The sequence below is a fragment of the Dreissena polymorpha genome, chromosome 5 (assembly GCF_020536995.1).
Source record: "Dreissena polymorpha isolate Duluth1 chromosome 5, UMN_Dpol_1.0, whole genome shotgun sequence".
In the NCBI taxonomy this organism is placed as follows: Eukaryota; Metazoa; Mollusca; class Bivalvia; order Myida; family Dreissenidae; genus Dreissena; species Dreissena polymorpha.
Genome location: NC_068359.1, coordinates 118126235 through 118143853, shown reverse-complemented (window position 1 = coordinate 118143853; position 17619 = coordinate 118126235). Strand labels below are relative to the sequence as shown.

Sequence of the window (17619 nt, the reverse complement as noted above, 5' to 3'; positions counted from 1 at the left end):
AAGGTCAAAAATTGCAATAAAATTATCTGTCTGGGGCCATAAATATGTCTTCATTGTAAGATTTTAAAAGATGACTCTGTACATCAATTTTGTTCAAAGTCATTGGAAGGCTTGTCATGTGAAACAATTCAAGAGTTCAAAGGTCAAAATGGCTATAAATGATAATGGCATAATGATTCTTAAAAAATCGCCATAAATTGTATTATCTTGTTTGTGAAGACAGCATACAAAATAGTCTGTGTCAATGCGTTATGTGGGGGTATATGTCACGTCTGTGACAAAGCTCCAGTTGGCATGCATGTGCATCTTGTGAAGCTGCACATATTGAGTGGTGAAAAGTGAAGGTCAAGGTAATCCTTCAAGGTTAAATGTTAAATATATTGCTTCTGTCCGTCCGTCTGAAAACTTTAAAATTGGCCATAACTTTTGAGCTCACCTGAGTGCAACATGCTCATGGTGAGCTTTTGTGATTGCCTTTTGTCCGTTGTGCGTTGTATGTCGTCAACATTTTGCCTTGTGAACACTCTAGATGCCACATTTATTGTCTGATCTTCATGAAATTTTGCAGAACATTTGTCACATTGATACCTCGACTGAGTTCGAAACTGGGTCATGCTGGGTCAAAAATTAGGTCACTAGGTCAAAAAAACAACAAAAAACTTGTGAACACTGTAGAAGTCCAATCTTCATGTAACTTTGTCAAAATGTTTGTCTAAATGATATTTTGGTTTAGTTAAAAATTGGTTCCGGTCCGTTGAAAAACATGGCCGCCAGGGGCGGGGCAGTTTTCCTTATATGGCTATAGAGAAACCTTGTGAACACTTTAGAAGTCAAAATGTTTGCCTAATCATCATGAAACTTGGTCAAAACATTGGTTTTATTTATATTTGGACGAGTTTGAAATGGTCCAGATCAGTGAAAAAACATGGCCGCCAAGGGGCGGGGAGTTTTCCCTTATGTCTTTAGTTAAACATTGCTAACACTCTAGAGGCCACATTTATTGTCCATTCTTCATGAAATTTGGTCAGAAGTTTGGTCTCAATGATATCTTAGACGAGCTGAAAATGGTTACGTTGCTTGAAAAACATGGCTGCCAAAGGGCGGGGCATTTTTCCTTATATGGCTATATATGGCTATAGTAAAATCTTGTTAACACTCTTGAGGCCACATTTATTTTCCGATCTTCATGAAACTTGGTCAGAATATTCATCCCAAAAAATATCGTAGACAAGTTAAAAAATGATGCTGGTTGGTTGAAAAACATGTCCGCCAGGGGGTGGGGCATTTTACCTTATATGGCTATAGTAAAACTTTGTTAACACTCTATAGGCCACATTTATTTTCTTATCTTCATGAAACTTGGTCAGAAGATTTGTCCTAATGATATCTTGGATTAGTTCAAAAATAGTTTCGTTTGCTTAAAAAACATGGCCACCAGGGGGCGGGGCATTTTTCCTAATATGGTTATGTATCATGCTTTACTAAAACATTGTAAACACTCTGTAGGCCACATTTATTTTCCGATTATTATGAAACTTGGTCAGATGATTTGTCCTAATGATATCTTGGATGAGTTCAAAAATGGTTCTAGTTGGTGGAAAAACATGGCCACTAAGGGGGCGTGGCATTTTTCCTTATATGGCTAAAGTAAAACCCTGTTAAAACTCTAGAAGCCATATTTATTGTACGATCATCATGACACTTTGTCAGAAGATTTGTCCCAATGATATTTGGACAAGTTTGAAATTGGTTCCAGTTGCTAAGAAAAACATGGCCACCAGTGGGCGGGGCATTTTTCCTTATATGGACTTATGAATCTTCTTGAAACTTTGTCAGTATATTAGTTTAAATGATATCTTGGATGTGTTTTTCACGTTGACATTTGAAGCTTTAACTTTGTATGATTCTAAATATGTGTCAATGCTGTCAGTTTGAATTTTGAAATATGAAGTTTTACATTTTTTGTAGATTAAATAATTTGTAAAATGTTGCAGTTTCGTCAATCAGTTTTATAAGATATTGAGCTTTAAATATGATGCAGATTGTAAGATTCTTAATATCTTTCAATATTGTGGATAAGTTTTTGAGATATCAAGCTTTGAGTTTTATGCAAATTGTATGATTTTAAAATGTTTTAATGGTGTTGATCAGTGTAATGAAGATTGCATAATTTTTATGTTTTAATTCTGTCTATTGGTTTTCAAAATGAAAGACTTTGATTTGTAAGTGCACTTTTATCTCCTGAAAGATTCTTTTCTAGTGTTTAGTTTATATTTTAAGGCTGTTTGCAAACTCGAAGTGAAAACAGTTCTATTACAATTTGGTAAGGACATGACATTGCATATCTGATTTTAAAATGTACTTTGCTGGCAACGTGTAATTTTCTGAAATGTCTTAGTAAGACTGTTGTTTGCAATCAAAAGGTCTGTGCTTCAAATACAGGGTAATGCATGTTTTTTGTCCAAATTTATGGCGATTCAGACATTGTTCTATGTAAATTTGGGGTTTGCTTGAAGGTTCAGTCTATTTTTATGTCCCTCACTATAGTAGTGGGGGACATATTGTTTTTGTCCTGTCTGTTGGTTGGTTGGTTGATCTGTTTACGCCAACTTTAACATTTGCAATAACTTTTGCAATATTGAAGATAGCAACTTGATATTTGGCATGCATATGTATCTCATAGAGCTGCACATTTTAATTTTCTGAAAGGTCAAGGTCAGAGGTCAAATATATGTGGCCAAAATCGCTCATTTTATGAATACTTTTGCAATATTGAAGATAGCAACTTCATATTTGGCAAGCATGTGTATCTCATGGAGCTGCACATTTTGAGTGGTGAAAGGTCAAGGTCATAATTCAATGTCATAGGTCGAATATATGGCTTCAAAGCGGCGCAGTAAGGGGGATTGTGTTTTACGAACACAGCTCTTGTTGTTAACTGCCTTTTTAGTCCCTTACCAGTGTTTCACTAAAGTCCGTGTACTTTGGACTCATTTCAAGTTGACATTTGAAGCTTTAACTTTGTATGATTCTAAATATGTGTCAATGCTGTCGGTTGAATTTTGAAATATGAAGTTTTTCATTTTTTGTAGATTAAATAATTGTAAAATGTTGCAGTTTAGTCAATCAGTTTTATAAGATATTGAGCTTTAGTTATGATGCAGATTGTAAGATTCTTAATATCTTTCAATATTGTGGATAAGTTTTTGAGATATCAAGCTTTGAATTTTATGCAAATTGTATGATTTAAAATGTTTTAATTTGTTGATCAGTGTACTGAAGATTGTATACTTTTTATATGTTATAATTCTGTCTATTGGTTTTCAAAATGAAAGACTTTGATTTTGTAAGTTCACTTTTATCTCATTATGCCCCCCTTCGAAGAAGAGGGGGTATATTGCTTTGCTCATGTCGGTCGGTCTGTCGGTATGTCAGTTTGTCGGTCCGTCCACCAGGTGGTTGTCAGACGATAACTCAAGAACGCTTGGGCCTAGGATCATGAAACTCCATAGGTACATTGATCATGACTCGCAGATGACCCCTATTGATTTTGAGGTCACTAGGTCAAAGGTCAAGGTCACGGTGACCCAAAATAGTAAAATGGTTTTTGAATGATAACTCAAGAACGCATACGCCTAGGATCATGAAACTTCATGGGTAGATTGATCATGACTCGCAGATGACCCCTATTGATTTTGAGGTCAAAGGTCAAGGTCACGGTGACCCAAAATAGTAAAATGGTTTCCGGATGATAACTCAAAAATTCATACGCCTAGGATCATGAAACTTCATGGCTAGATTGATCATGACTTGCAGATGACCCCTATTGATTTTGAGGTCACTAGGTCAAAGGTCAAGGTCACGGTGACCCGAAATAGTAAAATGGTTTTCAGATGATAACTCAAGAACGCATATGCCTAGGATCATGAAACTTCACAGGTAGATTGATCATGACTCACAGATGACCCTTATTGATTTTGAGGTCACAAGGTCAAGGTCACGGTGACCCGAAATAGTAAAATGATTTTCGGATGATAACTCAAGAACGCTTTTGCCTAGGATCATGACACTTCATAGGTACATTGATCGTGACTCACAGATGACCCCTATTGATTTTCAGGTCACTAGGTCAAAGGTCAAGGTCACAGTGACAAAAAACGTATTCACACAATGGCTGCCACTACAACGGACAGCCCATATGGGGGGCATGCTTGTTTTACAAACAGCCCTTGTTAAAGATTCTTTTCTAGTGTTTAGTTTATATTTTAAGGCTGTTTGCAAACTCGAAGTGAAAACAGCTCTAGTACAATTTGGTAAGGACATGACATTGCATATCTGATTTAAAAATGTACTTTGCTGGCAACGTGTAATTTTCAGAAATGTCTTAGTAAGTAAGACTGTTGTTTGCAATCAAAAGGTCTGTGCTTCAAATCCAGGAAAATGCATGTTTTTTGTCCAAATTTATGTCAATTCAGACATTGTTCTGTGTAAATATGGGGTTTGCTTGTAGGATCAGTCTATTTTTATGTCCCCCACTATAGTAGTGGGGGACATGTTGTTTTTGCTCTGTCGGTCTGTTGATTGGTTGGTTGGTCTGTTTATGCCAACTTTAACATTTTGCAATATTGAAAGTAGCAACTTGATATTTGGCATGCAAATGCATCTCCTGAAGCTGCACATTATCATTGGTGAAAGGTCAAGGTCATCCTTCAAGGTCAGAGGTCAAATATATGTGGCCAAAATCGCTCATTTTATGAATTCTTTTGCAATATTGAAGATAGCAACTTGATATTTGCCAAGCATGTGTATCTCATTGAGCTGCACATTTTGAGTGGTGAAAGGTCAAGGTCATCCTTCAAGGTCAGAGGTCAAATATATGTGGCCCAAATCGCTTATTTTATTAATACTTTTGCAATATTGAAGATAGCAACTTGAAATTTGGCATGCATGTGTATCTCATGGAGCTGCAAATTTTGAGTGTTGAAAGGTCAAAGTCATCCTTCAAGGTCAGAGGTTAAATATATGTGGCCCAAATCGCTTATTTTATGAATACGTTTGCACTATTGAAGATAGCAACTTGATATTTGGCATGCATATGTATCTCATAGAGCTGCACATTTTGAGTGGTGAAAGGTCAAGGACATCCTTCAAGGTCAAATATATGGGTCAAAATTGCTCATGTTATGTTACTTCTGCAATATTGAAGCTAGCAATTTTATATTTGACATGCATGTGTATCTCATGGAGCTGCACATTTTGAGTGGTGAAGGGTCAAGGTCATCCTTCAAGGTCAAACGTTATATACGGGGACATTGGGTTTCACAAACGCATCTTGTTGTGTATGTAATTAATTTTGCTTAATTTTTGTGATCCCCCGCCAACAGCGGAGGGATATTAATTTGGCATTGTCCGTCTTTCCGTCTGGCACTTTTGTGTCCGGAACCATATCTTGGAAGTGCTTAAGCAGATTTCATTGAAACTTGGTACGAGTATATATATATGGATAAGAGGATGATGCACGCCAAATGGCATTGTACATCCTTGATTAATAGCGGAGTTATGACCCTTTGTATTTGAAAAAAATGCTTTTTTTGTGTGTCTAGAGCCATAACTTGTATCCAGAAGTATAATGGCGGGGGATATCAATTCAACGAATTTGCTTGTTAAATCAGTTTTTATTTTCATGATAATCATTTAGTTCGTACTGCAACTTATGATGGATTGTTACTACTATCTCCAATTATTTGTTTGTCATGGGTCCGTCACCATTTATCTCTTATATAATACTTGAATTGAGCATTTCACAATCTGACAATCATGCATATCATTTATTAGTTTCATAATAAAACGTCTGACAAGGGTCAGATAATTTTAACATATATTGTTGTTATAATTTGTCATGTGTTGTATGAATAAATGACACTTCCATGATAGAGAAAATTTAAATATATTTTTAGAGACATTTGTAAAATGAAAATGAAATAACTATACATTTTACAGTGGCTAGTCGTACGGCTAGACAAGAGGCTAGCCGCACGGCCCCGTACGGGTAGACAATAGGTTTGCCGTACGGCTCTGTACGTATAGCCTTTCCTATGGATATTGTCTAAGTTAAAGACAACCATTTTCAGTGAACTGATAAATTGCCTGTATGAAACCATATATTTATCCATTGTCTGAACGACAATTAAATTATTTGTGTGACTCCATTTCTGAGAAGTACCTTGGCCGTCATTGAATTTCATAATATCGATGCCGCAACTAATTAAAACAGTTTTCACTCCTTACATAGGAAAGTCGTCTTATTAAAGAATCAAATTAGAAACCGATTTAAATTATGTGTGTGTAAGTCAATTTCTAGAACGTAACTTTGACGGCTGTCGTCATTAAATTTCAAAATATCGATGCCGCAACTCTTTAATACAGGTTTTTCACGCCTTAGGAACGTCGACTAATTAATGAATCAAATAAGCAACCGTATGACATGAAAGGAAGCCGTGAAAGATGACGAATTTTTAAAGCGAGATTATACGATTTTTTCAAATATTTATTAATTTACATAAAATGTGTATAAAAAAAAACAACTTATTAAACATATATTTGAACATAAACTTAAATAAAAGTTAAGAAGAACATGTGTCGATATATGCAAAATAAGCCAGATATTAAATTCTGAAATCGAAAATGTATGTACAGTCGAATTCGCCAGCATGTAAATCGTGCATGTACGATGTGAATCTAAATTTAGTTTAACGGTTCATTTTTAGTGTGAGCGTCAGCTAACGCTAATGTTTTTGCAAATCGGTATGTGCGTAGAAGCCTTAAAGGGGCCTTTTCACAGATTTGACATGTTTTGAAGTTTGTCATTAGATGCTTTATATTGATGAATGTAAACATTGGATTTTTAACGCTCCAGAAAAAAAATCAAAAATAAAATTTAAAAATGGAAAAAAAGTAGCCCGTACAAGGGCTCGAACCAGTGACCCCCGGAATCCTGGAGTAAAAAACGCTTTAGCCTAATGAGCTATCCTGCCAAGCATACATGAGAGGTGTATTCTATACCTGATATAAGCAATCTTCGTAGTTTCACAAATTTAAACGATAACAACAGAACTCTCCAAATTATTCAATCGTTTCGCGTTGCAACGCTCTATAATTTTTAGGTTTTTAAATCGTGAAAAGATGCATATAATGGCTATATTAGACCATGGTTAATGTTCAGTAATACTGATTCCTCACAAATATCATAACTAAAACGAAAATTTGCGAATCTGAAACAACTATTTTCAATTTTGTCAATTTACCAAACCGTGAAAAGATCCCTTTAATTATGACATGGAAAGACAACCACTGTCCGTTGCAGCAGACTACACATTCTACTAGCGTCTGCTAGGAAAGATAACCACCACATTTGCCTGTTTATAGTCCACCACTCACTGGTGCACTGCAGTTGGTGTATATGAGTAATAGAGTTTAACAGCTTGTAAGACGATATTGGCCAGTCTAGTGTTTATCATTGAAAATCTGCACATACTGGCTGCTTTCAGAGAAAACAGGGCTTAATGCATGTCAAATAAGATAAGCCTGTGCATACTGATAAGCTTGTGCAATGCAAACACGCTAAACAAGGACGACATGTCTTATTTTATAATGTTTAAAGGGTCTCTTGTACTGGGATGACAATTTATGCATAAGCATTTAGCCCTGTTTTCCCAAAACGAAGCTAAAAATTTATTTTTTATTAATGATTTAAAAAAAAAACATCTGAACCTGTGCTTTAAGACACACTCTTTATAATTTTGAATGGATTGTGTCCATTCAAAACTTGCAATATAAAAAGCTATAACATAATTTTTTAAACTGAGTTGCGTCTAAACTTATACAACAACGAACACCTACAGTGACGTCAGCGCTTTGATAAATTCCTGCAACCATTTATTCGCCACACGAACACTAACTAAAATACGAATGCTTCAGTTATAGGCTACTATTCCATCTGTCCGCAACCGCATATCCGCATCCGCAAAAAATAAAACAAGTAGAAATGCACTGCACTTATTCCATTCATCCGTATCCGCACGCGAATAGGCGTCCGCAATAGAACGCTCAAGTGAGCATTCTTGGGCTACTATTCCATCTATCTGTAAATGTATCCGTATCCGCAAAATATACGGACGCTATATTCCATTTATCCGCATACGTCGAACGTATCTTTATTTTTGTATATGGATAAAACTAAAAATTATAATTATTGAGATAATTATAATGAAGGACAAGCTGCTAAGCGTGAATTTAAGTAGATATAAGGTACAAATCATCGTTCTGTCCGTAAAAGGATACAAATGGTAAATACCTGAAACATCTTCTTTTAGTGCCTTGGCTATGATTTTCCATACATTTAAACTTTAAAGTATAATCAGAGTCACGATATGCAGAACTGCGTTGGTTGTATAATTCCGGGTATTTTTTCACGAATTCGATAGATTTTCAGTTTATTTTTTAGATGACAGCTACTCTCATCGTGCTAAATGCCGTCCGTATCTCGTCCGCATCCGTTTGCGGATAAATGGAATATAGCGTCCGTATAACGATTTTGCGGATACTGACGCGGATACGGATGCGGATTGGTGGAATACTAGCCTTATTTTAGGAAAATATGTACGAAATATCTTCGTCACAATCGGCTCGGGCGCTTATTTGTCTTTGCTGCATATTACTGATTAACAGCACTAAATGACAATTCTATACTTTATAAGCCGTACGGCTAGACAATCTCAATAGGAAAGGCTATAATACGTACAGCGCCGTAAGGCTAGCCTATTGTCTAGCCGTACGGGGCCGTACGGTTAGCCTCTTGTCTAGCCGTACGGGACTGTACGACTAGCCACTGCCTTTAGTTATTGGAGGTTCTTATGTATTATACCCAGTCGCAAGTGGTATAGGCTATACTCAAATCTTTTCGTCCGTCTGTTATTGGATACTGTGATGGGTTATGTATCACATTCAATGTTTTTTTTTTTGTTTATAAGACAAAATCAGATTTTTTTTCAAAATACCTTCCTTTTAACTAATTTGAAAGCATTTTTACAGGTCCATTCTTGCGAAGCAATAATGCAAGTTAAAGAACTGGTTTTACAAGTCCCTATTCGATATTTATGACATAACTATGACTAAAATCTTCAGAATAGTTCAAAGCACGAAATGAATATCTTTCTGTTGGACATGAGGAAGTGGACCGAATATCGATGACTGGATCATTTTCCACGAAGGCACATAAAACTACAGTAAAGTTCCGCTACTTTCAGCTTGGTCTTAATAGCATGTCGGACTTCATAATTAACAGGGTATTTTGTTCTTTATTCAATACTTTGGGACCATGCAATCTTGAAAAATTGCAATTTACAGTGTTCAATGTGGTTTTAATAGCGGTACTCTTCTTGTACTAGGAATCGCTGCGTGTTTTAGTCATTATCTTTGAAATCCTTTTCGAAGCTATCATAAAAAACATTTATACTCGTGTCACGCCAGGGTGACATCACGTCAGGTTTAAACACAATAAGTAAATACATATTGTTATAACGTTTAAATATTCGTTTGACTTCTATTTTTCATTTCAATTTAATAATCCTATAAATGTTTTGTTTTTGGTTGTCATATCTATTTACCATTAACGATCCGCAACTGTTTTACCTTTACGTATCTTTGCAATGAAACTGTTATAGCGACAACTGTTTCATTATAGCTGCTTGCATCACACGGACACCACTGTTATATAATTCAATGATTTCTACAAGGATGATTCTATCCTACATTATCTCAATTGTTTAACCAAGGACATTGTGCTTTAAAAAGTTCCGGCGACTACAAAATCACGCAACAGGAGAAAATAACACGATACGTAGTCAAATAATGCAAAAATTCAAAAAAATATTAAAATAACATTAAACACATATTTAGTTCACCATTGTGTCATTCCCTCTGTAAAATGAATTCGACTCAAAATGTTATTAAATGTATAATGCAAGGAAACCATGCAGAGCGATTCATGCATAGGCCACACAAATACAAACAAATCTGATCGTGAGGATTTAATATATAAAGTTTGAGGTCGAGAAGATCTTAACCACAATTCTAATGCGAGTGTCGCAAGATATAACTATGCTCAAGGCCAACTCATTTTTTAGTAAACAATGTTTCGTATTTCAAGTGACACTATCTCAGGGACCCGGTATGTCGGTATCAAGTATCACAGAGTATACATATATAAAAAAATAATTGGGTCATGGGGACCCAGATACGAGGTTTAAAGTAAAAAAATGTATATGTTATTTGTCTGCAGAAATAACTAGATATATTAAGTTTCGAGTTATATACAGGTTGTTGAAGGTAATTCGCATAAAACACGCTATTTTTCAGTTGGATACTAGCATGGGAAAGGGAAGTACCCAACACTCCGGAAATATATCACAGACCCTATAGTTAACCCAGTATGAGTATATATATATATATATATATATATATATATATATATATATATATATATATATATATATTGTATTCATTCATATATATATGGTAAAATCCGATATATGTATTGCAACGCAAATATGGTGTATAATTTAATATTTTTATGTTCGATATTTTCATATATATGTTCTAAAAGTGCGTATATGTGTGACATGTTATATATATATATATATATATATATATATATATATATATATATATATATATATATATATATATATGTGGTATAATTCTAATATTTGTGTGGTATAATTTTCAAAATATTTGTGTGTTCTTAACTTCCATATGTGTGTGCAATAATTCCATATGTTGAATGTAAAATTTATATATATATATGTCCTATAATTTGCATCAGGGGAAATATTGTTAACGGGTATGACTAAAAAGCGAATATGGCTACTTCGAGCGTTAAGTGCGTCTACGTCTCACGATGAGTTCTATTGTTCACATTAAACAGGCGTCAATTATGCCAATATCAGGCTTATTCGGCATAGGCCTAATACCTGGGTCTATTCGGCTTCAGTCTTATTCGGACCAAAATCAACGGGGCTTATTCGACCTTATTTTTAATTTAACTTCGTCTTTTAACTTAAACATCTTATCGTTTTCTCCAGCTCGAAGGCGCTCACATGATCACAGGAGGGAATCCCGTATTATATATATTTTTTAATTTATATATATATATGTTTTTATAGAAACAAGGAGTGCAACTTCATTTGCCGTAAAACAGGGACCTATACAAACAAAGGGATGAGACACTCACTGAACCGAAGAACAAGCTAACGCGTTGTTACGCAAAAGGGAAACAAGACTTGCGACCCAACGACACTTCGCGCGACAAGGCAAATTTTCACAGCCGCCATTTTGACAAAGCGAGACCGTGACAAAGCAATCGAGACAGAATAAGATTACAAATTAACCAAGTGTTGCCAACACAGAAGTATTCATTACAAAGGTTTGTTAAGTTTGATACATCTTATTGTTTCATTTGTTTTCGACTATGCTTTGTATTTACTTATAAAACAACGGTGGGTATTTTCACCAAATCATGCGTATCATTGTTTACACTTCCATAATCCGAGAAACGTGTGTCGTGGCTTTTTTCAAAAGGCTTGGTCAAATAAAGCTCTATACTATTCATGTTGGTATTCTTACAAACGTTACATTATAACGCATTGTGTGATGCTAATTTTATTTGTATTATTAGCAAATTCATGATTTTGAATGAGCACAAAGGCAATACAATTTTAGTCATTTTTTGTATTTTACCACTTTCAGTTTCATCAACATATGCCGTGGCTCTTTTTGAAAGGCTCGTTCAATACTAGCCCTATATATATCATGTTGGTATCTTTACAAACGTTACATTTCAATGCATTGTGTGGTGCAAATTTAATTTGCATTATTTGCAAAGGTATAATTTTGTATTAGCTCAAAGATTATACAATTTTAGTCATTTTTTTATTTTTTTATCACTATCAGTTTGATCAATATATGTCGTGGCTCTTTTCGAAAGGCTCAGTCAATACTAGCCCTATATTAATCTTATGGGTATCTTTACAAACATTACATTTCAACGCATTGTGTGATGCTAATTTTATTTGTATTATTTGCAAATTCATGATTTTGAATGAGCACAAAAGCAATACAATATTAGTATTGTTTTTATTTTTTCACCACTATCAGTTTCATCAACATATGTCGTGGCTCTTTTTGAAAGGCTCAGTCAATACTAGCCCTATATATATCCTGTTGATATCTTTACAAACGTTGAATTTCAATGCATTGTGTGGTGCAAATTTAATTTGCATTATTTGCAAAGTCATAATTTTGTATTAGCTTAAAGATTATACAATTTTAGTCATTTTTTTATTTTGTAATCACTATCAGTTTGATCAACATATGTCTTGGCTCTTTTCGAAAGGCTCAGTCAATACTAGCCCTATATTAATCTTATGGGTATCTTTACAAACATTACATTTCAACGCATTGTGTGATGCTAATTTTATTTGTATTATTTGCAAATTCATGATTTTGAATGAGCACAAAAGCAATACAATTTTAGTCATTTTTTTTATTTTTTTACAATTTCAGTTTGATCATCATATGTCGTGGCTCTTTTCTTAAGGCTCAGTCAATGCTAGCCCTATAGTTATCATGTTAGTATCTTTACAAACGTTTCATTTCAATGCATTGTGTGGTGCAAATTTAATTTGCATTATTTGAAAAATCATAATTTTGTATTAGCTCAAAGATTATACAAATTTAGTCATTTTTTTATTTTGTAATCAGTATCAATTTAATCAAATATGTCGCAGCATTTTAAGAAAGGCTCAGTCAATTCTAGCCCTATAATTATCATGATGGTATCTTTACAAACGTTGCATTTCAATCTATTGTGTGGTGCAAGTTTCATTTGCATTATTTGAAAAATCATAATTTTGTATAAGCTCAAAAACAATACAATTTTAGTCATTTTTTTATTATTTTATAACCACTATTAATTTGATCAACATATGTCGCAGCATTTTTGGAAAGGCTCAGTCAATACTAGCCCTTTATTAATCTGGTTGGTTTAAATTCATATTGTTTTATATTTTCAGTGTGCTGAAAAGAAGCAAAAAAGGGTCTCTTGCTCTTTAGACCGGAAGTTTGATCCCGCATAGGAAAATGTCATGACGCCAGCGAAACTTGGGCGTACAAACCCAGGTCATTTCCACATTAAGAACTTTTAATGGTTGAAAAACATTGTGGACTTTAAATAGTGCTGACATACATGTGTGTTCACAGCTATGCCAAGGATACTGATACTGTCTGATTCAACTGGGAAATTGGATTCCTTTCTTTTCCTGAGACGTACCTTGACCATCCCAAAACTAAGATGATGTTACTATATTCATGTCTACTATGTAAAGAAGTGGCGACAACAAATTCACAAACCTTCAGACTTGCCGAAGACAAAAGAAAATTCAGTATAAAATTAGTTTTAAATATTCAATTGATTAAATTAAAGAGTTGCATTTTTTCATAAATGAACATATTCCAGCAGTGAATATCTCTGCTTAACTCAAAAGGGACTGTTAGATCTTTGATCATGTTAATCAAAAATGTGTTCCCAAAACTCATTATAAATATACAATTTTCAAACTTGTTTAAACAAGATAATTTGGAATTTAATTTTAGTAAGCTTTTTGTATTGCTGTAGGCTTCGAATAAATCTCCTGCATTACCATGTCAGGAGGAATCTCAATCTTTTGTTGTTGAAATAATAAATAGAAAATTGTTAGTATTATTATCAAGTTTGTGTTGTTCTATTTCACGTTGCAAATGGTTACTTGTGCAAAATCTTTTACAAACATGTGGGGGTTTTTTACATGCTATTGAGTTTTTAAAATATTTTCTTTAACTGAATGCTCATTACACTTAGTAACATGAATGTATTGTTACACATACTCTTAAACTTAAATAATACCAAGATTACCTATCATGCATGAACTAATGTGTATGTTTCAGTGATTAACTGATTTATACTGAGAAATAAAACTAAACGACTTTTATGAATTGCCTTTCCTTTAAATTCTGTTGATTTTTGTTCAATACTTGAACACGAAATCACGAAAAGACTTTCAGTACTACTATGGATATCATGTTAAAAAGGAGTCCAACAGAATAATATAATGGCATGCGAACCTTCATTGTCTCGGATGATAAAGAACAATTATACATTTTAAATTGTAAGCAATTGGCAGGCGTTAGTAATCTTGATATTTTTCACACAGCAGAGTAACATTTTTAATTAATTAAAAGACCGGTCTTTGCTACATGCACATATGTGCGATATACAATGGCAATTGAAACCCTGTGAAACAATTGGTATTGTTACTCGTCAACGCATCCGGTAATTGGGTTCCGTGTAGCATACTGCGTGTTAATATTACTAATTATTTATTTACAAGACAAACAAGGCAAAATTGAACGAATATATATTTGTTTATTAAACAACGAACGTCGAATATTGCGAAACAACTATCACCATCAATGAGCGAAAACGCTCGCAATCGAATGGATCTGCTTTCCTTCAGCTACATGAAGGTCAGTCTGGCTGCACAGGTTCTGAGCGACTCTGTTGGTGAATATTAAAATGGCATGCGAAACTTTGCGGCGTCGGAGGTTAAAAGAACAGTTATACATTTTGAGTTGTTTGCACTTAACATGTCTTGATTACGTTGCTATTTCAAACAAAACATGGTAACATTTTAATTCTATTAAAAGACCGGTCTTTTGTACATGCACATACGTGCGATAAACAACTGTTATTTAACCCTGGCGAAACAACCGGCAATTAATATTCATCAAAGGGTTCGATAATTGGGTCCCCGTTCGACATACTGCGTAATAATTAGACTAAATAATGATTGATTTTGAGATCAACAACGCAACAATTGAACGAATAGGTTCTTGTTTATTTAACATAATATAATTTGAATCCGAAAAAACGTAACCCGCTCAATAAGCGTAATCCCTCGCAATCGATATCGTGTAGCCGCATTATCGCTACACAGGGACCAATCAATCGAGATTATCAAATCTCGCGCACCGGTTTATTATCGCTACACAGGGACCAATCGATCGAGATTATCAAATCTCGGTTTATTTTGCGTGCTGTTACGGGATATCGCGAGGTTGCAAATCCCTTTGTTTGTATAGGTCCCTGCGTAAAACTACATCATCTTTACTGTAAACCATGTAACTCGAACAATTTTTAACGAATCAACTACACACCGGTTGTTTTCGAAAGGTAATAAAAAAAATTATCAGTAACCTCAGTCTCATTGATCCAACAGTATTTCGATACCAGCCCTCAGTAATTGCCCCATTTTCAAAATCGTGTTTGGTCGTACAAAACTGTGTCCACATAGAGATTTTCCATGTCAATCATTTAAAAGAGCTAAAACTCAATAACCAAGGCATTAAACGGTAGATAAACAGCACCTGTATGCACATTTAACATATTTCAATCGGTTACAATACCTATTGTTATCGAAAAGGTATGGTAAACACCATTTATCGAGTCTTTCGATCCGCGAGTATATAATCTAAACAGAAAAGTCTATTTTGACTCTAAGAAACCCTTTGATGACGTCAGAGTAACACAAAATACGATTGGTCGGTTTTCATCAATGTGTCACTCACCTCGGGAACTTCAGCCCAACCAATAAAAAAGACCCGTAGCAAATTTATGCTTTATTGAATGACGTCAGGGGATTCCCGTACTTCCTTTTAAAAAAATAAAGCTCTTGGTTGTTTATTTACAAATGGGAGTGAAAAACACTTTTGATAGTGTGTGAATGACTATAAAATATATTGTTATCGATTCATTAATGTTTATTGAACGGGAAATAAGTTGTATGCGATGTGTATGCGATTTAACAATACAAGTAAATGTTTATTTTTATATTTTGAACATTTAAGTTTTTAGTCATTGAAAAGTTTTAATTGGACAATGAACAAGATGAACATTTGAGATGTCTCCACCTTAAAAATAAACATTGTTGAACATTGAAACATAAAATATCGAACATTGCTTATTTGAACGAATATTATTTGACATATATGTATAATCTATAATTGCAAGATGAAACATATCAGCTTAAAAGTCAACACGTTCTGGTGATGATTAATATTGGTGGTCTGTCCCTACCATACTGACCTGTTGTACTTTGTGATTATGAAACATTTGAAAATATAGTGTTGCACAGTTCTTACGTAAAATTGGTTTCGCGAGATTAATTTACCTAGTTCTTTCCTTTAAGAGACACTAAAATTGCTATTACGTCTGGAAATGCCCTTCCTAGCTGAGTAATTTACAATAGAAAGTCTAATTAGATACTGGTACTGAAATGTGAAATATGAGTCCCTGCTAATTAGTCTGGCTTTCTTGTTATTATTGTTCTAGTCTCATTGTTCCGTTCTTAAAATAGCACACTTATTCTAAAATGTAGAATGAGCTAAAAAGTACATGGGCATTAAATCAAATTTATTCGATGTAATTTGTTTTATTATGGCCGTATATATTTTTAATTTTTGTTTTAAAAATCACTAATTTGCAAGAGTCTAAAAATAGAGCGCATCATCATGGTACCCTTTAGTACAGACATACCGGGTATTGTCATACGTAAGATTACATTAAGGGTTGGTGATTCACCGTCCCATAGCAATATATCCAATTAACATTTTACCATTTTAAGTCTACACAACTTGAATGTATTCTGAAATGTAGACCACATATATGATGCGTAATTGTTTTCATTATGAGGACCTTCAGTTTCGCAATTCGATCGTGTACGATTCAGAATTCAATGATTATATATGATTATTACAGTTAGGAAAATAATGTTCAAAATGTGTAGAAATAAAACTTAAATGTAGTTGACACAAAAAGTCCTTGTCAGTTAACAAATATTTATTTAAAAAAGTCAAATCCATTGGTACATATAGCGCTGACAATGGTAGCTTCAGTAAGATAATAACGGGTTTCCTTGCAATGCGATTGTGAAAGGATTGTACAAAGGACAGCTTGGTCTGTATATTTACCATTATGACCACGCTAAGAGCAAACAGGTTAATTTAGTATCAACTTAATACGTCAAACATTATTCATGATAAACGTCTTAAAAAATTAATAATAACTGAGCTGAATGGCCTCAAACACATCGGGTACAGTTAACGAAAAGTGTTTTTTCAATCGAAATAAAAAATGTGTACATTATTAAATACATTAATTTGGAGTTTGACGGACAGTTATCATTATGACCGACCAACGGATCGGGCTATCTCAATCGACGGATGGTTGATGTTAGGCGTAATAATTAATTACGAGTAATTAAAATATGCTTAACCTATAAATCACTCTATGTTTCATAATTGTCATGAAGACTTAAACGGACGCTTGGTTAATGTGTATGTATGACATTCATTTTCCTATTTTCATGATGATGCCATAAATCCTCGTGCTTGAATTTTTCGTTAAGTGAAATAGCGAAAGGGAGTATTTCATAGTCTAAACGAGAAAAAATATTTCCTATAAATATA

General features: G+C 34.1%; 2 protein-coding genes and 1 long non-coding RNA gene across 3 annotated transcripts in view; 2 read left to right on the top strand and 1 right to left on the bottom strand.

Moving 5' to 3' along the window:
• The window catches only part of LOC127832060 (uncharacterized), a 194152-nt gene that overhangs the window by 83843 nt on the left and 92690 nt on the right, over window positions 1-17619 (top strand). The gene's annotated exons all lie outside the window — the stretch shown is intronic.
• The window catches only part of LOC127832059 (triosephosphate isomerase-like), a 199547-nt gene that overhangs the window by 99436 nt on the left and 82492 nt on the right, over window positions 1-17619 (bottom strand). The gene's annotated exons all lie outside the window — the stretch shown is intronic.
• On the top strand, window positions 1938-5875 carry LOC127832066 (uncharacterized). The gene is made up of 2 exons (XR_008026660.1): window positions 1938-3555; window positions 3701-5875. It is a non-coding gene; the product is annotated as an uncharacterized LOC127832066 (long non-coding RNA).